This window comes from Leopardus geoffroyi, chromosome C1 (genome assembly GCF_018350155.1).
Source record: "Leopardus geoffroyi isolate Oge1 chromosome C1, O.geoffroyi_Oge1_pat1.0, whole genome shotgun sequence".
NCBI lineage: Eukaryota > Metazoa > Chordata > Mammalia > Carnivora > Felidae > Leopardus > Leopardus geoffroyi.
Window position 1 is genome coordinate 41384192 of NC_059328.1, and position 22214 is coordinate 41406405.

The following is a 22214-nucleotide window of genomic DNA, read 5'->3' on the forward strand; positions in this document are numbered from 1 at the left end:
TTCCAGTAAACATAGCAGGTACATACTTTCAGTTTTGTGTGAATCTAAATCTACACGTGTGAAAAAATATATAATTATCAACTTTAGTTGCCCGTAATGATCAGGATCTCTTGTGAGATTCTATTCTGTCGGCAAGTATTCCTGATTCAAATTCTGAAGACATAGGGACTTGACAACAGTTATTCTCTAAGAAAACAGAGCAAGTCAATGTACTTTAGAGATGAGAAAGAACCTACACTCAGCCTAGCCATTATATAGCAGAATGGAAATTAATAAGTGCTCAATAAAGAGATCTGAGTATGTGTCTCAGAAGCTTAAGAATTTCTTTAAGGCCAGGGCATTTAACATATAGTCTGATTTAATCCCACCACAACTTTAAGATATAGGTGTTCTTGTGACCTCCATTTTTCAGGCTCAGAGAGTTTAAGTGATCTGCCTAAGGTCACACATCTAAATTGAGGTAGACAAGGAACTGGAGCCCAGTTTGGCACTATTGCACTGAGCTTTCAGCTGTGTGCAGTCTGGCACGTCTACTAACAAGTTAACCTGCTCTGCACCTTCAGGGCTCTTTGGATGGAAACTTACTCTCAGGTCAAACACCCTTCTAACATCTTGCCCACTCATTGTTCTCAGGAAAGAAAAATCAGTTCCACAAGCATCGGCACAATTTAGGGAGAATGCTGGCTAGAATGGCACTTCCCCATATAATAGTACAGATAAATACCATCAATAAATACAAACAATACAAATACATACAGATAAATAATACCATGTGAGAAATGCAAGAGCAAGAATAATAACTAATCTTTGTACAGTACTTTATAATTTATAAGAGATATGATACCGAATTCTCCACATATCGCCCCTTTGAGATAGGTATTATCATTGCCATTTCACAGATGAAGAAACTGAGGCTTAAGAAGTTGATTTAGTATGAAGAGGTGGACATATACTGTTTTGTGTTTTCCCAGACTCCTTTCTTCCTTTTGGTAATGACACCCCGCGTTTCCTTTAGAGATCAAGTACCTTCCATCACAGCAACAGTGATTAGATCAATGTGAACACATGACACATCAGATCTTTGATGTCAAGCTTGGAACTTTTGTTTAGGCTTTTATTCAAGCCATTAAGAGAGAGGAACTCTCTCTGGAGACTGAAGTTAGTGGCCACTACCACAGTAAACACAATGTTATGTATAAATTTTAAACCTGCAGAAGAAAATTCAGTCTAGCCAGTGGAAAGTAGAAATGGAAATTTAAGATAAAAAGGAATGTACAGTAAATGGATGGTGGGACTAAACCTTAGTATATAGTAATTACATTAAATGCAGATAAGTTAACCTCACCAATTGGATTTTTAAAAATTACATCCAATAATAAATTGGCTGTAAGAGACACACTTAAAACATCAAAAGATAGGGGATGCCTGAGTGACTCAGTAGGTTAAGTGTTCGATTCTTGATCTTGGTTCAGGTCAAGATCCCACGGTTCATGAGTTAGAGCCCCACGTTGATCTCCACACTGACAGTGCAGAGCCTACTTGGGATTCTCTCTCTCCCTCTCTCTCTCTGCCCCTCCCCTGCTTGCTTTCTCTCTCTCTCTCTTAAAATAAATAAACATTAAAAAATGAAAAAATATAAAAATATATGAAGATTAAAAATAAAAAGATGAAAAGAGATACACTAGGCAAATATGAACTGGGTTGTGATCTTAATTCTGTCAAAAAGAAATTTTAGTATCAAAAGGTAAAAAGTGATAAAAAGTAATTATATATTCATTAAAGAAACAATAAGCAAACCCATAGGTGCACTTAATTACAGAGTATTAAAATACACAGAACCGCAGAGAGAAATAGATGCATAATTATAGCTGCAGATTTTAATATCTCCCTCTCAGAAACTGGTCTATCAAGGCTGGAATACTATAATTACCATATTTTGACAATTCTACACCTTACACAAAGTTGGACTCTGGGAGAATTAAAGACATAATACATATTTAAAAATATATTTTTAAAATAGGAAACATAGTTTGTGAGAAGAGAAAGGCAAAACTTCAAAATCACAGACTATGACACAATAACGTTGATGAATAATCGGGATTCCCATTCAACAAAAAACTGTGGACAAAGTAACTAGATGAGAAAATGGGAGAAGATATTTGAAATACTTAGCATACAAAACTCTTGCAAATAAAGAAGACAGCAACCTCTAGAGAAAAATAAGCAAAAGATATGAACAGAGAAGAAACCTACAAATCAAAAAGCATGTGAAGAGATGCTTAAAAAAATCGGAGAAATGTTAATTAAAACAGCAATGTGCTATGGTTTTATATCAATTAAACTGTAAAAATCAGAATGTTTGATGCCTGCTGGTGGCTGGAAGGAACGCTTATGCATGGTGGCAGGAGTATGGACTGCTATAGCCACTGTGGAAAGGAATTTGACATAAGATAATTATGAACTCACATATTCTATGAGCCCATAGCCACTCCTGGGATATATCTCAAAGAAATTCTTATGCGGACACACAAAGGATTAAAATGTTAATTGCAGTATTATTTATGAAGGCAAGGACTTAAAGACTACCTGTTTGGTGGTCTATCACCCGAGACTAGATAGCTAAAATGTAGTAAATTTTATATCGTGAAGTTACATAGCAGTCAGAAGCAATGCATTAGATGTATACACAGCAACATGAATGCATTTTAAAAACAGTGCTCAGTAAAAAATCTGAAGAAACACAATGAGATTTAAATACTGTACCATTTGCATAAATTAAAATACATCTATACAAAATAAAAATTCACATTTCATATGAACATATACAAATGAAAAGATATACACCAAATATAACACAGTTGCCTTTGTGGGGAAAGGAAAGGGATAAAAGAGAAAAAATAAATAACAAATAAGACTTAAATGTATAAACACTGGGGCACCTGGGTGGCTCAGTCAGTTAAGCATCTGACTCTTGATTTAGACTCAGGTGCTGATATTGCTGTTGCGAGATCAAGCCCCATTTTAGGCTCAGCACTAGGCATGGAGCCTGCTTAGGATTCTCTCTCTCTCTCTCTCTCTCTCTCTCTGTCTCTGTTCCTCCCTCCACTCATGCATGCTTGCTCATGCTCTTTCTCTCTCTCTCTCTCTCAAAGTAAATAAATAAACATTTTTTAAAAAAGTATTATCAGTGACCTAAGATGATAAAATGCCATGTACTGAGGAGAGTGATTAACTAAAACCTCTACACCTCCAGTCAAACTAACCAATCAACAAATGAACATAAAACTGGAAGAAAAGACAGTAAGTATTGTATAGTTGCCCCTGGATTTGGGGATAATGAGAAATTTTTATATTCTACTTAATACATTTGTAGAATCAAAATTTTTTACATTGAACACCTGTTACTTTCTAAAATAAAATATATCAGATTTTTATATAATATAATATATTATATAAATTATATAATATATTATATTATATTATAATATGTTATATAATTTATATATTATATATGTTATATATAAATTATATAACATATTATAATATAATATAATTATAAATTATATAATAAAATAAAATATATAAGATTTTAAAAGTTTATTTATTAATTTTGAGAGAGAGAGAGCACAAGCAGGGGAGGGCAGAGAGAGAAAGAGACAGAGACAGAGAGAATCCTAAGCAGGCTCTGCACTTTCAGCACAGATCCCAACATGGGGCTGGATCCCAGGAACAATAAGATCATGACCTGAGCCAAAATCAAGAGTTGGACGCTTAACTGACCAGAATTTAAAAAACAAAAAAAACTTCATCTGGAGATATAGGTTTCAGTGGTAGAATGGTAGTATTCAAAAGACAAGACCTGAAAGGAAATACAAAAAATTTCAAAGTCTGTGCAGAATGGGTGGAACTATGCATGCATTTTTCTCTTGTTAAATTACCTTAGTTTTTGAAATAATGTTTCTACAATCTATCAAAATAAAGGCAAGGAAATTTAACAAAGGTAAAAGCAACAGCTTAAAAAAATTTTTTTATGTAGACTTTAATGTTTATTTATTTTTGAAGGAGAGAGAGACAGAGTGTGACTGGGGGAGGGTCAGAGAGAGGGAGACACAGAATCCGAAGCAGGCTCCAGGCTCCCAACTGTCAGCACAGAGCCCGACGCAGGGCTTGAACTCACAAATCGCGAGATCATGACCTGAGCTGAAGTTGGACGCTCAACCGACTGAGCCACCCAGGTGCCTGTATATATACTTTAAAGTAAGCTCTGAGCCGAACGTGGAGCTAGGCTTGATTGAACTCACAACCCCGAGATCAAGAGTTGTATGCCCCAAAGTAGCAGCTTTAAAAAATATTTGAATAGATCCTTATTGTTTATTCTCTCCCCACCCCCCCACCCAAATTTTGCATGAAAATCAGTATCTTTATCTGGTGATATTTGAAAATACATAACAATTGGTAGAGCATATGCCTAACCAATTAGAACAGATATTGGCAGTAGATGAGATGCTCTCATCAGACTGGAATGCCTAAAATATAGATTACCCACAAGCCAGTCCTCTAGCCCTAACACAGTGTTCAGACGCAGGCATCTAAAGCCTTGCCCTTTTTCACAATGGGAAGACTCTTATGTTATAGAAAGAGGTATAAAAATGAGGGATGCCCAAAAAAGCCACTCTATAAAATGCCGCTTGGCATAAAGATTATTTTGAGTGAAAAGCACTTGAAAAACAGCAGATACAATAGGGACACTCTGATCTCTTTTCTTCCTGAAAACAGGAGATAGAACTCCTGTGTGAGAGCTGCCCTTGAGCTCCTAGGAGAAAAGAAACACTCTTATGAAGGACAGAAAGTTGAGATTGAGAGGATTCTGTACAAACAGACCTTGTTAAAATAATTCTTATCTTCCTATAGCCTCCCTGAACATTTTGGTTATTTTCCCACAATTGCCTCTCTTTGTTCAACCTATTATAAAAGCATTTAAGCTTTGCCCCTTCTTTGGGTCTTCATTTCCTTATGAGGGCTCCTGTGTCCCATAAAAGTTTATATTAAATAAATTTGTATGCTTTTCTCCTGTTAATCTGTATTATGTCAATTAAATGTTCAGGCCCAGCCAAAGATCCTAGAGGGTAGAGGCAAAGTTTTGCCTCCTCTGCTAAGTCCAGTTTCCCAAGCCAGAATATTCCAAAGATTGTAAGGCTCAGAAACTACACTAGGCACCAACCTATAACAAAAAAGGAGATGGAATACTTGCTACTTCTTCCTGACTCACCACCCAACTCCTGTTATCTAGGTGCCCTAATCTTTGACCCTGAAATTTGGTCCACACATCTCCTTCTCCATCAGATAGACTCTTACACATTCTTGAAGATCTGGCTCAAAAGTCATTTCCTTCACGAAATCTTCCCTGAAAATACCAGCCAGAGTTTTGTTCAGACTTTCAACTAATATTTATTAAGTACCTATGGTGTTCCAGACCCATATTATATTTGTATCCCTGTGCTATCATATGACAGCTGTGCCTGGCCTGACTCCCCAGCTAGACTGGGATTAGTCCTTGGTATACTTCTAGTAAAACAAAGGCAGGAAGGAGTCAGCATTTAATCCTCACAGCTAAGTCTGCAGTAGGTCCCGTTATTAACCCTGTCTCACAAATGTGAAAAATGAGGCACAGGAAAGTTAGATCACTTGCCCAAGATAATACAGCTGATAAGTAAACAGAGCCATGAATCAAGCACAGTGACCTCAAACAGCTGGCAAACACACTAACTGTATCACTTCTGAAAATGAAAAGGCTGTCACACTGAACTCAATTGCTTGTCTGTATGTTTGTTTTTTGGGAAATTTTTGAAAAGAGGAAGATGACTTTTTGTTTATCTTAAAATGGTATTTATTCTGTATCTGCTATCTGTATTATCTGTATTCAATATAATGTAGATCCACTCATTCGATCAACAGCCTAGTACAATGAAAGGATAAGCTTTGGAATCAGACAAACTTGAGTTCAGATACTGGTCCTGTCCCTTACCAGCAGCTTGACCCTAAGCAAATGACTTGCCTGTTCTAAGCAGTTTCTGCATCTGTAAAACGAAGCTAATAATGGTATCCTCTACAATTGCTGCTATGAGGATTGAATAAGCACACTGAAGGAACTCCTCAAATTTATGGGAAGTGCTTTGCAATCTGTAAAGAGCTATGTGAATGCCCATGATAATGTTGTTATGAGCAGGTGGTAAGAAGAGGTAAGTGTAAGACTAGCAAACCTGCAAATGAGTAACAATTATTTAAAAATTAGGGCACAAAACAACAGAGAAGCAAAAGGACTTTCACAAAGTACCTTCTTTATGTTAAGAGGAAGTCTGGTTTTGTTTTTAAGTGCTTGCTACATCTGTAAGAAGAAAACAACATCACCCACAGGTATAACCATCAGAACGACTCAGTAAATATTAAGTAATACAGATATTCATTTACTTTATTATTTTAGAGAAAGAGAGAGCATGTGAGCAGGGGAGAGGGACAGAGGGAGACAGAGAGAGAGAATCCCAAGCAGTCTCCACGCTCAGTGTGGAGCCTGATGTGGGGCTCTATCCCACGACCCTGGGATCATGACCTAAGCTGAAATCTAGAGGAAGATGCTCAACCAACTGAGCCACTCAGGTGCCCCAAGTAATACAGATATTTAAACAAAATAAAATTCCCTGGATGTACTAAGATAAATTGAAAGTGAAGATCAAGTTTATACAGAAGTTTATTTACCAGCAATTAATTTCATAAACACCATGATAATGATAGTAGGAATAGTGATTATTTGTTGACTATATATTTATATCAGGCACTGTACACACATGACTATTTGATCCCTGCAACAACCTCATGAAATAGGAATTCTCACTCCCTTTCCAGTGACAAGGAAATAGGAGCCCCAAGAGGCTGATGTGACTTTCCCAAGGTCATATAGAGCAAAGGAGGTAGAGTAGAAAAACAAATCCAAAGTCTGGTCAAAAAGAGCAAGTAGGGGTGCCTGGGTGGCTCAGTTGGTTGAGTGTATGACTCTTGGTTTTGGCTCAGGTCATGATCCCAGTGCCATGGGCTTGAGCCCCACATCAGGCTCCATGCTGAGTGTGGAACCGGCTTAAGTTTCTCTCCCTCTCCCTCTGCCCCTCTCCCCACTTGCTCTCTTTCTCTCTCTCTCTAAAATACAAAATTAAAAAAATTAAATTAGGGGCGCCTGGGTGGCTCAGTTGGTTAAGTGTCTGACTTCAGCTCAGGTCATGATATCGTGGTTTGTGGGTTCGAGCCCCATGTCAGGCTCTGTGCTTTTGATTCTGTGTCTCCCTCTCTCTCTGCCCCTCCCCTACTCATGCTCTGTCTCTGTCTCTGACTCTCTCTCTCAAAAATAAACATTAAAAATTTGTTAAAGCAAATTAAATTAATAACATTTTTTTTAAAAAAAGAGCAAGTAATTTTGCTCTCCAGATTTGGCCAACCTCATGAACATTTCTCCTTCTAAGCAACATCATTTGCCTCTGAATGTAAGGTGTTTTGTTTTTGTTTTCTTTTTTTTTTTTTTTTTTTTTTAACCAGATTACAGTTCATCCTTCTGGTCAACACAGACTTCTTCATTTTTGCCCAGAAACACACTTTCAGCATCATCTTCCTTCCGCTGCCTGTCATTTCCTGGGTCCTTGGCAGAATCCTCTTCACTTCCCTCTTCTTCAACTCCCCAGATGTCATCTTCCCATTCCTTCTCCTTTTCTTTTTTCTTCTTGACTTCTCCTTCATGTTTTATTTTTTCCATCTCTTCATACAGTTTTATCCATTGCTTCTCTTTGTCCTATTTAGAATATGGAATTTCAAAATAATTTACAGATAGTATAAACAAAGTTAACCCACTTTAGAAATGTCTGATGTCTTCCCAAACTCTTAAAGATTTCTGGGATGGTGTTTGTTTACATACAAATTTTCAGTCTGTGTGTGTGGTGGAGAGAACTCTGTGTATGTGTGTAATCTGTTCATAAATAAAATTGGTTCAGATTCAGCAATCATGTACCTAATGCCTACAGCATTGCTAAGAATAGTGCTAGACAATTTATACACATTATTTCTATTCCTCACAACAATGTATGAGGTAAATGTTACTAGTTCCACTTCCTAGATGAAGGATCTGAGGTTCGGGCTGATTAAATGCCTTGCCCAAGCTGTATAGCTAGTGAGTGGTAGAACCGAAATTAGAAATCCAGGCTTTCTGCATCTGAGTCTTGTCCTGTCTCTGCTATTTCCAGTGACACAATCTTAGGGAACTCTTTGAATTTGCTTTTGACCTGTGATCAGTACAAACTTGTGTGAAGTCAGAAATGAGACTACTTCTATGTTCTCCAATGTGTTCATCTAGGTCCCAGAATTTGATCCCTAAAGCCAATTTCATAGATTTTCCTACTCGGAAGGTCACTAAGGAAGGGACACAGTCCACATTCCTCCAGATGCTTTAGATGAGCATCTGGGCCAAGTGGTCTTTTACCCAGTTTTGGGGGATAAGACTAGACTGAGAACCTGCATGCCCAGTAGGTGGTGATCTTCTAGAATCCTTTTGTGAGGAAATGCTTGGCATCTCGTTTGTGTTTCCCACATTATTAGAGGCAAAAACATTCTCTTTCATTCAGGCCTTCATTTTCTTATGTCTGGAAAGCACTGGCTACAATTTTGGTCTCTATTTCTCCCCTTCCCTCTCATGGCTCTACTCATTCATCAGCTTCCACCCTCCTTTCTTTACCAAAACTGCTCTTGCCAAAGGTAACCAGAGACCTCCAATTCCACCAGTTTCTCAACTCCACTTGAACCTACAACAATCCATTGAGCCTATCTATTTTTCATTTGACCTCAACCAACTCATGTCCTCCCTCTTCTCCTTTCTTTATTTTTGTATGATTGCTCTTTTGCAAACATCCTCAATTCCCTTGCCCTCCCTTAGGTAGGCAAATCCTCAACTCTGGTTAAATCCAACTCTACATGCCTGCATCAAAGCAGAGAAAATAGCTAGAGAAAACAATAAAACCAAACCACTTGTTCTCATTTTAAACTCATTATGACTAAACTCAGGCGAGCCCTTAGTGCTAGTGAGTGAGCCCACTATATTCTGTGGTTGATTCACTCTCCTTCTACTTGAATAACTGTTTCTCACCTTCTTTTCCTCCTCAAACCTCCAATACATCTTTCCCAATCTCAAGTTAAGTTGTTGGCCTTACTTCCTATTTCACAATCAGAAGAAACTTTCCACGTATTCTGTGACAGCCATGGAGTTATGCCACTTGGATTTCCCTTGAAGAAGAGCCTGTCAGTCATTTGTGAGGGGTGCAGTGAGCTGCTGGCATGTGGCAGTAGCACCTGGGGGTCCACTGCAGCATTTGAACCCAAGACATTCTGTTTCAAAGCAGCCCCTAGCCAGTGGTTGAGCATGGAGGGGGTGCTGGGGTCTGGCCATTTCTAACAGAGTACTCCTCTATAGGCAGTCTTTCTACTGGAGCCCTGTTGGGTAAGTGAGTCTTTCTCAGAGCTGTGCTGCACTCACAGAAATTCTTACCCAATCCTCTTTCCCCCCTCTTCTTTTACAGGTGCCAGACTTTTCTGCCTATTTCTGTACCCTTCACCCTTTATCTCTCCCACACATTATTCCCAGTAAATAGCCTACATTTCTAGCTCTGTCTTGGAATCTGATTCCCAAAGAATCCAACTGACAAATACCCCTCACTACCATATGTACCTGTTTTTATTCTCATATTGTTATTCTTTATGTCTGCATTTATGGATGAAATATCCATACTCAGATGGGAAGCCAGTTCATCTTCTTGGGCACTAAATTTCATCCATTCTCATATTCTCAAGAATGTTGCTCCAGAAATTCTCCTCTGCATCTCCTATATTGATTTCCGTCTTTATTGGATCATACTCATTTAGCATACAAGTAGGTAGGAGGAAATTTGTCTCTCTCTGTCCTCCTTCCTTTCTTTCTTGAGCCCATTTCCCCCCTATATCTGTCTACTAAAATGGTTTTTGTCAGAGACACATGAACTCTATGTACTAAAAACAGTGACCTATTCTCAGTCGTCATTTTTCTTGAACATTTGACACCACTGATCATTCCTTTTCCCCTTAAAACACTTCACTTGCCTTACAAGATACTACTCTTTCTTGGTTCTTTTTCTACCTTGTTTGCTACTCTTTCTGTCTTCTTTGCTTGTTTCACTTTATCTTCCTGATCTCTAAATATTGGGATATCCCAAGCTCATCCTTGAATCTCCTTAACTCACTCCTTAGGGGATTTCACCCAGCTTCATGGGGCTTTAAGTATTACCTGTAGGCTGATGATTCCTGAATTTATATCTCTTAAGCAGACTCACATTCAATGACTCTTTGACATTTGGATTTCTAATAATAATATCTGACTTAACATTTAACAGTTATGTCTTTGATTTCTGTACTCACTTCCACCACCAAAATGCTCCTTCCTTGTTCTCTATCTCAATAATTCCATCCTCTAGTCATTTGGGTCAAAAACCTTGGAGCCATCCTTGTTTACTCTCCTCATGTCCCATGTCTAATCCATCACTACGGTGAGTTTTGCCTTCAAAATGGATCTGAGCATTTCTCATTACCTCCACTACTATCACCTGCTTCTGCCTTTGTTCCACTATAGTCTGTTTTTTAATGTTTATTTATTTATTTTGAAAGAGAGAGCATGCGTGTACAAGCAAGCGGGGGAAGGGCAGGGAGAGAGAGGGAGAGAGAATCCCAAGCAGACTCCATGGTGTCAGTGCAGAGCCTGATGCAGGGCTTGATCTCCCATGAACCATGAGATCATGACCTGAGCCAAAATCAAGAGTTGACCCTTAACCAACAGAGCCACCCAGGCACCCCTAACTATAGCCTTTTTATTCCTATCATCTTTTACAACACAGCAGTCAGAGTAATATTTTAAACTGTGAGCCAGTTTACATCACTCCTTAGCTAAAACTGCTTCCAATCACTACCCATTTTACTCAGGGATATGAACCTAACTATTCTCATTGTCTCTCACTCAGCTCTAATCACACTGGACTTCTTACTCATGAGGAAACAAATTATGCTTCTACTTCAGGGACTTTGCATTTGCTGTTCTTTCTACCTAGGTTTTCTTCCCCAGGTATCTTCATGGCTTGATCCTTCCTCCAAGTCTCTTGGATGTTGTTTACTCAATGAAGCCTCTCCTGACAACCTCTATAAGAAAAGAGCAAAACTCTCACAGCCTTCTCTATTGCTGTATTGTTTTCCATAGCTTATTTTACCATCTCCCACATATGTATTGACTTATTTATATGTTTCTTGTTGGTCTCCCCTAACTGAAATGTAAGCCCCATGGTGACAGAAACTTCTCTGTTTTATTTCACTAACACAACTTTATAGCCTATAACAGTGCTTTGAACAGGCACTCAACAAATATTTGTCAAGTGAACGTACGGTTTAATAATAATGGGTATCATATATTGAGCACTTACTATATGCCAGGAACTTATAAGGTAGTTGCTATCATCATTCCCAAATTATAGATGAGAAAACTGAGGATCAGAAAGGTTAAATAACTTGCTCAAGGTCATATAGCTAGTAAGTGATGGAGCCTGGATTTGAACCTCAGCAATCTAGCTCCAAAATTAATGCTCTTGGGATGCCTAGGTGGTTCAGTCAGTTAAATGTCCAGCTCTTGATTTCAGCTCAGGCCATGATCTCCAGGTTCATGGGACGGAGCACCACTTCAGCCTCTGTGCTGACAGCACAGAGCCTGCTTGCGATTCTCTCTCTCCCTCTCTCTGTCTCTCTGCCCCTCCCCTGCTTGTGCACACACACATGCGCACACACTCTGTCTCTCAAAATAAAAATTAAAAAAATAAAAAAACAAAACTCATACTCTTAACCAATATGTAATATTGCCTCAAAACATTATCAGATGATAACCTCAAAGTAAAAACAAGGCAAAACTAGACTAAAAAGTGTAAAAAGGCTTAATAGATTTTTATTTTTCCATGATGACTACTTCAATGCTTCTTTGGAAATATTAAGTATGAAAGTTCTCTCAAAAGGTTTTTTAAGCATGAGTTTAATCTGCCTACTGGGTAATCAAACCTGCCACTGGCCACAAACCTGCTTGAATAGACCTTCTTGAAGAATAAGGGAGTCATGAATCCATTGTCCCAATTATTACTCTACCCATAAAACAGTTCTAGGAGAGCAGGAAAGCTGGGGAGCAGCTCTAACACCTTCCTTCTTTCTCCAAAGCATTCATCAGAAATGGGCTTAGCAGCCACCTTCTAGATCACCACACTGTCAGCAGGGAGTATGACACAGAAGGAGTGTCAGTTCTAACTCAGTAAGTTTAAGGCTGTGTGTAACCTTGGCTGTTTATATATATTCTTGGAATTTCAGTTCCTAGAGCTGAAAAATGGGAATAATGTCTGTCTCATTAGGTGATTTTGAGGGCTAAGTGGGATAACTTTTGGAAAGTGCTCCTGTACAAAGTCGTGGATGTCCAATGAATATATGAGCTCTTTCCTTCCCCCTCTTCTCAGGGCCATATGACCAGCAAATGAGATAATGACTATTAGGCTGATCTTGCAAAGGCAAAGAACACTGTACAACTGAGGAGTCAGACATCTGGAATTCAGGGTAAGGGAATATCTTACTTTTCTTATTCCCCAGGTCTTATTTCCAGTCTCCTCAGCAAACTTCATCATTTGTAAGAAAGAAAATATCCAAGATGCTGCCTGATTTTAACTGTTGAAATGAAAACAGTGGGATTAGAATGAGGTTAAAAATCTTAAAAATTCACTTGGGGGCCTTGCTAAAATGCAGATTCTCAGACCATGGACCCAAAGATTTTAATTGAATAATTGAGGCAGAATGAGGGAATACAAAGGTGACTAATAATATGGAGCATCCAGAATGTTGTGCCACCTTAGTTGATCCACTCTAGAGAGAAGTTCATTTACTGTTTCCCAAGATTCTGTGTCCCTCAAACCTCTGACCACTATTTTAGAAGATTATAAGGAAATTTTCATTACTCTGCTAGGCTCCAAATTGCTGCCCAGTGGTTCTTGCCCCAGCTCAGATTGACAGCATCTACCTCTGATGCCACTTAGAAATGCCCTTTTTAAGCTTCTCTCCTTAATATAATAAGAAACATTAAGAGAACATAAGGAAAAGAAAAGGTTTGACAAGAAGTATGGTCAGAATTTAGATTCTTTACCATATTTCTCTCTTTTCTTTTTTTTTCTTTCTTTTTTTTTTTTAGAGAGAGAAAGCACATGTACAAAAGCAGGGGAGGGGAAAAGGAAGAGGGAGAGAGAGATTCTTAAGCAGGCTCCACACCCAGTGCAGAACCTGACAGGGGGGACGTGGGGGGGAGGGTGTTGGGGGATTGGGAGCTCGATCCCATGACCATGAGATCATGACCTGAGCTGAAATCAAGAGTCAGATGCTTAACCTACTGAGCCACCCAGGCACCGCTCTACTTTCTTAAAATAACATATTTAGTATTTATAATTAAAGGAAAAAGTGAATTAAGTCAATGGCATATAATAAGTCCAGTGTTTGTTGATTTAATGATATAGGAACAGAATACAAAGAGCACAAATCATGGGCCAGACAGACCAGCTCAACCACATACTAGCTGTATGACTTTGGGCAAGTTACTCAACTCCCCTGGGCCTCTTCCCTCTTAAGTAAAATATTGAGAATAACTCCCTTGCAGTGTTGTAATGAGAATTCAAAATAACATATGTAGGGGCACCTGGGTGACTCAGTTGGTTAAGCATCTGACTCCTGATATCAGCTCAGGTCACGATCTCACGGTTTGTGAGTTTGAGCCCCCCCATATGGCTTACTGCTGTCAGCACAGAGCCTGCTTCAGAACTGTCTCTTTCTCTCTTTGCCCTTCCCTTGCTCACATTCTCTCTCTCAAAAATAAAAATAAAACATTAAAAAATAAATAAATAAACTTAAAAAAATATTTGTAAAGCACAGTATCTGGCAGTTAATAGTCACTCAATAAATGGCAACAATTATCACAACTTTTCAATATCTGGATATGTTTCAGAAGGAGCAAAAAGAGAATCATTCTATATTTTTTTAAGCTTATTTATTTATTTATTTAGAGAGAGAGAGAGAGAGAGCACACTTGTGCGCACACCAGGGCAGAGCAGAGAGAAAGAGAGGGAGAAGGCAAATCCTAAGCATGTTCCATGCTGTCAGCACAGAGCCCAGCATGGGGCTGGATCTCATGGACTGAGCCATGTAGATGCCTCTGTACTTTTTTTTTTTTACTTTAGCAGTATGTTAAATAAATCAGCAAGTTAATTGTGTGGGAGCAGTTGTGTGACCAAAAAGAAAGTTCACAGCATAAGTTATGTGTCCCTCCTCCAAGGCTTGAAAAAAGTTTTATTTTCTTTAAATGAGAAGACTTTTGTTTGGTTTATATAATCCTACCAACCCTGCCTCCAACAGAAGAAAGAAGGACAAAATAGCCACTTTGAATATAGATTGTTATTTTACTGGGAGCCATGATTTAGTCGGTTTTAATAATTCCTTCTACAACTTTAAGATATTTTTTTATCTTTGGGATTTTTTTTCTCTTTTGAGTTGGAGATTTTTTTTCTCTTTTGAATCATCAGCAGTCTTGGTTAGAGAACTGGTCATTTGTTGGCTCTTCCATTTTCCTTATTCCAACAAAAAATGTTCCTAATCTTCTCTGTTCTCTTCAGTGCCCCCTTACTCCCATCCACCTCACACTAAACTCTTGGTTCTGCATTCAACTAAAAATCATGAGGGCTAGTTCTGCTTCCTAAAACTTACTAGTGCAGTGATCTTGGTCTATAAACATCCTCTCTATTCCTCCATGTTATCATCTGAAAAATAGAAGAAAATAGACCTTACGTGCTTTCTTCATACAGTTCTCAAAAAGAAAAATAAAAAGCTTCTGCACAGCAAAGGAAACAATCACAAAACTAAGAGGCAACAGACAGAATGGGAGAAGATGTTTGCAAATGACATATCAGATAAAGGGTTAGTACCCAAAATCTATAAAGAACTTAGTAAACTCAACACCCAAAAAAACCAAGTAATCCAGTGAAGAAATGAGCAGAAGACATGAATAGACACTTTTTCAAAGAAGACATCCAGATGGCAAACAGACACATGAAAAGATGCTCAATATTGCTCATCATCAGGGAAATACAAATCAAAACCACAATGAGATACCACTTCATGCCGGTCAGAATCTCTAGAAGTAACAACTCAAGAAACATGTTAGTGAGGATGTGGAGAAAGGAGAACCCTTTTGCACTGTTTGTGGTAATGCAAACTGGCACAGCCATTCTGGAAAACAGTGTGTAGGTTCCTCAAAAAATTAGAAATAGAACTACCCTATGACCCAGCAATTGCACTACTAGGAATTTATCCAAAGCATCCAAAGGATTCGAAGGGGCACGTGCACCCTAATGTTTATAGCAGAGCTATCAACAATAGTCACGTTATGGAAAGAGCCCAAATGTCCATCAACTGATGAATGGGTCAAGAAGATGTGGTACACACACACACACACACATACACACACACACACACACACACACACACACACACACACTGGAATACTACTCAGCAATGAAAAAGTATGAAATCCTGCCATTTGCAACAACGTGGATGGAGCTGGAGGGTATTATGCTAAGTGAAATAAGTCCGTCAGAGAAAGACAGATATATGATTTCACTCATATATGGAATTTGAGAAACTTAACAGATGAACATAGGAGAAGGGAAGGAAAAATAAGATAAAAACAGAGAACCATAAAAGACTTAAATACAGAGAACAAATTGAGGGTTGATAGGGTTGTGGGGGTGGGTTAAATGGGTGGTGGGCACTAAGGAGGATGCTTGTTGGGATAAGCCCTGGGTGTTACATATAAGTGATGAATCACTGGATTCTACTCCTGAAGACTACACTGTATGTTAACTAACTTGACAATAAAATAAATAAAAATAAAAATAAATAAATAAATAACAAGAGAAGAAAAGAAAAGAAATAGAACACATAAGAAAGCATTTTGTTAGACTGTAAACACTAAAAAGCTCACTGAAAGCTACCTGTTTCCCGTGCTATCCCACTTGAATCATAAAACGGAGAGAGGATAGGTTTGGGCACTTTATTAGCTATAGCATCTTGACAAGTCAAGTCACCTCTTGAGCCCTCTGCTTCCCCGTCAGAAAAAGGGAGACCTCACAGACCATATGACTTAAGAAATATCAGCATGCGGGGTGCCTGGGTGGCTCAGTCAAACGTCTGACTTCAGCTCAGGTCATGATCTCACTGTTTGTAAGTTTGAGCCCCACATCGGGCTCTGTGATGATCTCAGTGCCTGGAGCCTGCTTTGGATTCTGTGTCTCCCTCTCTCTCTGCCCCTTCCCCCCACCCCTCACACTCTATGTCTCTCTCAAAAAATAAACTAAATTAAAAAAAAAAGAAATATCAACATGCTTTGCATTGTGGCAAAGCTATACTCACTGCTTTTTTGTGTCATTATTCCTTCAAAGATCATAAAGAGTCCCAAAAGTAAGAGAAAGAATTTTCTTCCTTTGTGGCCATATCCCCTCAGCCTCTGTCCTAATGAAAGAATGTAACCACTTCTGTCTAAACAACAACAATAATAACAAAAGCAAGGGGATAGTGTATGGATGTGTCAGAACAGAGGGCAGAAAGGGTGAGGGATCAGGCAGGGAAATTAACCAGTTTTCTAGGCTAGGACCCACCAGGAGGACAGCTGGGCTCACAGAGAGCATCTGAAGGCTGGAAACCCTGATAGGGACAGGGCAGGTAAGGGAGTCCTCACCTATAGGCATGCTGAGAGTCACTAGGTTTTTACAGTAAGGTGTAGGGACCCTATGGTAAACTGGATGTGTCCAGCTGGTTAAGTGTGTAAGGTGAAGTAGGATGTGGGAGTATCAGACCGAATTAGAACTTAGAAGGAAAGGATGCCTGCAAGGGTGATGTCAGCATCATACAGAACTGTGTCACAAGAAAAACAATAATATAAAAAGATAATGCTGGAGTTTTAGAAATCTAGTCTCTCAGGCTTTACCCAGACTTGATGGATCAGAATCTGCATTTTAATAAGATCCTCTAGTGATTCATATGCACATTAAAGTGCGAGAAGCATTCCTTCAGCGTGATTTAAATTCACAAATAGAAGGTTTGCCTGCTTGGAGAGGTTGATAGAACTCAGAACTATTAGTGCCTCAGTTAAGCATCTGACTCTTGGTTTCTGCTCAGGTCATGATCTTACAGTTTGTGAGTTCAAGCCCTGCATCAGGCTTTGAGCTGACAGCGCAGAGCCTGCTTGAGATTCTCTCCCTCCCTCTCTTTCTGCCCCTCCCCTGCTCTCTCTCTCTCTCTCTCTCTCAAAATAAATAAATAAACATTTAAAAAAAACAACTAAATACATTTTTATAGATGAACAAATAGTTTTAAATGTATACTTTAATGTTTTCAGTGAAAAAAAAAACCAATAGATTTTAAGAAAACAATCAAATTAGGCATATTAACATGACCACATATTTACACAAGATATAGAAAGTTCCCATTATTTATTAAAAAGAGAAAACTGAGCGGTCCCTGGGTGGCTCAGTTGGTTGAGTGTCCAACTCTTGATATCGGTTCAGGTCGTGATCTCACTGTTTGCGAGATGGAATCCCTGTGTCGGTGTGGATCCTGCTTGGGATCCTCTCTCTCCCTTTCTCTGTGTCTCTGCCCCTCCCCTGCTCTCGCACTCTCTCTCAAAATAAATAAATATTTTTAAAAAGAGAGAGAGGAGCGCCTGGGTGCCTCAATTGGTTAAGCATCCGACTTCAGTTCAGGTCATGATCTCACAGTCCGTGAGGTGAAGCCCCCTGTCGGGCTCTGTGCTGACAGCTCAGAGCCTGGAGCCTGCTTCAGATTCTGTGTCTCCCTCTCTGCCCCTCCCCCGCTCATGCTCTGTCTCTCTCTGTCTCTCAAAAATGAATAAACGTTAAAAAAAATAAAAATAAATTAAAATAAAAACAGAAAGAGAAAACTGTAAAAAAGAGATAATGGCAACTTGTGCAAAGTGTATCTACATTCTTCATATAGGAAAGGAAGGAGAGAACAACATGTGTCCCTTCGTTCTTTCCTTCCTTTCTTCCTCCTTCCTTCCTTCCTTCCTTCCTTCCTTCCTTCCTTCCTTCCTTCATCCTTCCCTCCTGCCCTCATGTCCATATCTCTTGAAACCCTACTGTGTGTGTAGTAATTTACATACATCATCTCCTTGCACTTCCATGCCAGTCTCACTGAGCTAGGAAACCAAGAAAGTGGAAATAAATAAAGTGGAAAATAACTAAACCAAGAAAGCTTCATAGAGGCAGTGTCTTGTCCAAGAACCCTTTGGCAGCCCTGTACTGTAGAAATCACTGGTCAGAGACAGATTTCCCTGGCTATGGACACTTCCATGATACACTCCAAGACAAGTGGCTGTAGTTTCTAGAGGCTCTATTGTATAGTGGGTTATAATCAATAAACGTTTTGTTTGATTCCTGTCTCTACCACACACTAGCTGTGTGCTCTTGGACACATCACTTGACATTTCTGAGTCTCAATTCTGTCAAATGTAAAATGGTATAAAAAGAGACAATAATACATTACATAGTTATGAGAATTAAAAGAAGCAATATAGGTAAAGCATTGATCCCAGTCCTGTATTTACCAAAAGTGAATTCCCTTCCTCTCCAAAAGAATTCCAAGACTATGTAGATTTCAAGGTTTTGGTTTTTTTTATAGATTGCAGTTTTTCAGAGGCCTCCTGGGCTAAGGCCTTCATTCTGGAGCTGGCTCTTGAGGCACTCTTTTCTCCTGGGTTGGGAAAGAATCCTCCCCATCTTCAATAACTGGTCTCAAAGGAAGAGAGAGAGAGAGAGAGAACAACTCTATGAAGACCTGAGTATATGAGCCCTCCAATCAGAACCAGGAAAGATGACTGGCAGAGAGAAAAAGACTAGGTCAAGAATTGTCATCATGGCTGGGCCAATCACACCCAACATCTATTTGGGGATTTTAATATTTCAAGATTTTACCACATCTCTGATGATTCCCTTTTACACCCAAAAAACACCCTCAAGAATCATGTGGGATCTTCGGGGCGCCTGGGTGGCTTGGTCGGTTAGGCATCCAACTTCGGCTCAGGTCACGATCTCACGGTCCGTGAGTTCGATTCCCGTATCGGGCTCTGTGCTGACAGCTCAGAGACTAGAGCCTGTTTCAGATTCTGTGTCTCCCTCTCTCGACTCTCCCCCGTTCATGCTCTGTCTCTCTCTGTCTCAAAAATAAATAAACGTTAAAAAAAAATTTTTTTTAAAAATCATGCGGGACCAGTAGGGCAGTGTAAAGTATTGGAACCCTGAATCTGGCCTCAGAAAGATCTGCACTCAAATCTCAGCTTTTCTTTTTACCAAATGTGTCTTCAGGTAAATTATTTATCTTTTCCAAACCTCAGTGTTCACTTTTAGAAATGGGAGATTTCATAGTGAGAATTAAGTGGCATTTGCAAAGTCTTTAATATGGTGCTTGGTACATGGTAGGGACTCAGTACATTTTAGCTATTATGATTTTCAGGATGAATATAATCAGCCCTGTTTTAAAGATGAGCAGTTTGAGGGTTAGAAAGATCAAGACGCATTCAAGTCTTGTGATTTCCAGCCTGGAACTCCACTTTGTGAAAACTTTAGAGGCACTGTTGATCAGTGGCTCTGAGCTCTGAGAACTTTACCTGCCAAAGGTCCAGGCCAGAAACATTGATGTTATAATAGTGACAAATGGTGGGATCAGGCTTATATTTAGCGTTATCTATTCCTGGATGAATCCACTACCCCTGTTAACTGGGATTATCAGTGATCTGAGGTTTCCATTGTTCCTGAACAAAGAACCAGAGAGTGCACATGGCATTAATATTTTTCCATTCTTCTCATGCAATCAGAAAGACTAATTTATAAAGACAGTTGTATTTATACAACTTATAAAGACAGTAGGATTCCTGTAGCTTCTTTCCCTTTCCTCAAGCTAATGAATGAGACTCTTCCAAGTTCTCCTTTTACCCAGAGGGTAGAACAAGGTGGCAGAGACCCATTCTAAGCCTGGTTCCATCTCTGTGCATAAGTTTGTTCATGACATTAAGGAAATGTAGCTTCACAGGGAACACCATCTAAGGACTTTGGCACTTGGGCCATTCTCTTCCTAGTATATGACACAGAAAACTGTGGCCCAATAAAATCATCAGTTCTGTCAAACTGATGTATCAGTTTGATGCAAACTACTTGCCTCAGTTATATCTCTGGACTATTTGATAGCCAATCCTTTTAGTTTCTTCTCACTTCTGACATGAGGTCAGGAGTTGGTCCTTAAAGAGAAGTTCTCCATCCTCACCCCCAACACCTTTGGCTTATTCATATCCCACTTTTCTCTTTCAGGATCAGTTCTGAGACTTCCAGTTCCTGACCTCAGACCCATTTTCTGTTTTGACCATGTTTCTTTGGCTGCTTTCCACCACTCTGGACAAACCCCTTGTCTAGGGCTGCCTAGATCCCTCCCTCCCAGCATTGACCTTTACCAGACCACCAGGTAGGCACTGCCCTGAGAACAGGGCCTAGATGAGGCTACAGTCTTATGGGGAGTGGGGGTGGGGGTGGTGGTGAGGAGAAAACCGCAGGATCTTAGAGTTTCTGTTTTGTAAATTATACCTTACATCTCTCTCTTCTGTCTTATTTCTCATACCTGTTGCAAGGAAAGGCCCCCGTCACTTTATACTTCAGGTTTGGCATCAGAGGCCCTTCCCATTCCCCATCCACTACCTCATTCCAGTCGTCTGGCTTCTTGGCATTTCGGTCTGGGATGTACTCAAAGTCCTTCCAGTTCTAAAACAAAATGTTCCTTCTTTAGGACAGGTGAATGGCCTGGGATAAAACTGGGGTCCCTACAGTCAGGCTAGACCTGACTCCCTAACCCTGCCAACCTCCTGTCCTTACCCCTATGAAAGCCCAGCTCAAGATTCTGCAAACAAATCCAATACAGGAGAGAAAAGGCCTTTAAGCAACTCTCGCTCTTCCTCAAGTTGTCACTATCACTTTGACCTTGAATACTTCAAGCTCAAATAAGTTGGAAATTTCCGTTCTGTCTGACCCTCTCCCTCCCTCGATCATGTGCCCCTATGGTCAGAATAAGTCTTCTAGCCTGTATCACTCTTCCTGAAGACCCCCCTTGGTGATCTGCTTTGTACCCAGAATGCTCCCAGACCTGTACCAGTCTTCCCTTTTACTCCAGGCCTCTTTTATTTACCAAGACAAAACTCCAAGTCACAAACAACTTACCCTGACTTTCATATTTCTTCTGTTGTGGAACCTCCAAAATTTTGTTTTATCTACTTAGCAGGTCATCTTGGTGCTGACCATTTGCCCAGACTGACTGAAGGCTTCAATGCTAAGCCAACTAGACCCTGTCATTCAGTAACATTGCAACTGGGAAAGTTCTCTAGTTCCTCAGCGGTCTCAGCCACTTTTTGATAGTCAGCATCCCATCATGAAGGCTATAGTCTTCAGAGATCCCTGCCTATCTAACTGCTTTCCCTCTTCTCTAATTTTACTCAGCAGGGAGCACAGAGACATGTAGCCTCTCCCCTCTCCCCCAGGTCTTGAGCCAACCCTGATTATATCAGGTACATGGTCCTCAACAGGAGTGAGGGTCTGTGGTTAGTCTTGCTGCTCTAAGCCTGCTTACTGCACCTGGAAGAAGACTCACCCCTAATTTTCCTGTGGTGCCAAAGGCACAGACACAGCCTGCTCACCTGTCTTAATTCCCTGACCATGCTTCCCTCCCATGAGACTGGATCCCTTTGCTAAATCATCCTACACACAGCTGAGCCACTGCCCAACTCTCTGCAGGCCTCTTCTTAGGAGTTCCAGCCACTGGGTCCCATGTTGCTCCTTGTTTAACCCTAAACGTCTTTTCTGCATGAGAATGAATCTGCTCTGACCTGTGGAGAACTGACAAAATAGCTAAGGCCCTCCATGACCTGGCTCCAACAAACCTTTCCAACTTCATCTCCCACCAGTCTTCACCTTGAAATTTATGCTCCCAAAATAGTA

General features: G+C 39.8%; 1 pseudogene; it reads right to left on the bottom strand.

Annotated features, from left to right (window-relative positions):
• Positions 1 to 7366: 7366 nt before the first annotated feature.
• The window catches only part of LOC123596796, a 28520-nt pseudogene continuing 13672 nt past the window's right edge, over positions 7367 to 22214 (bottom strand).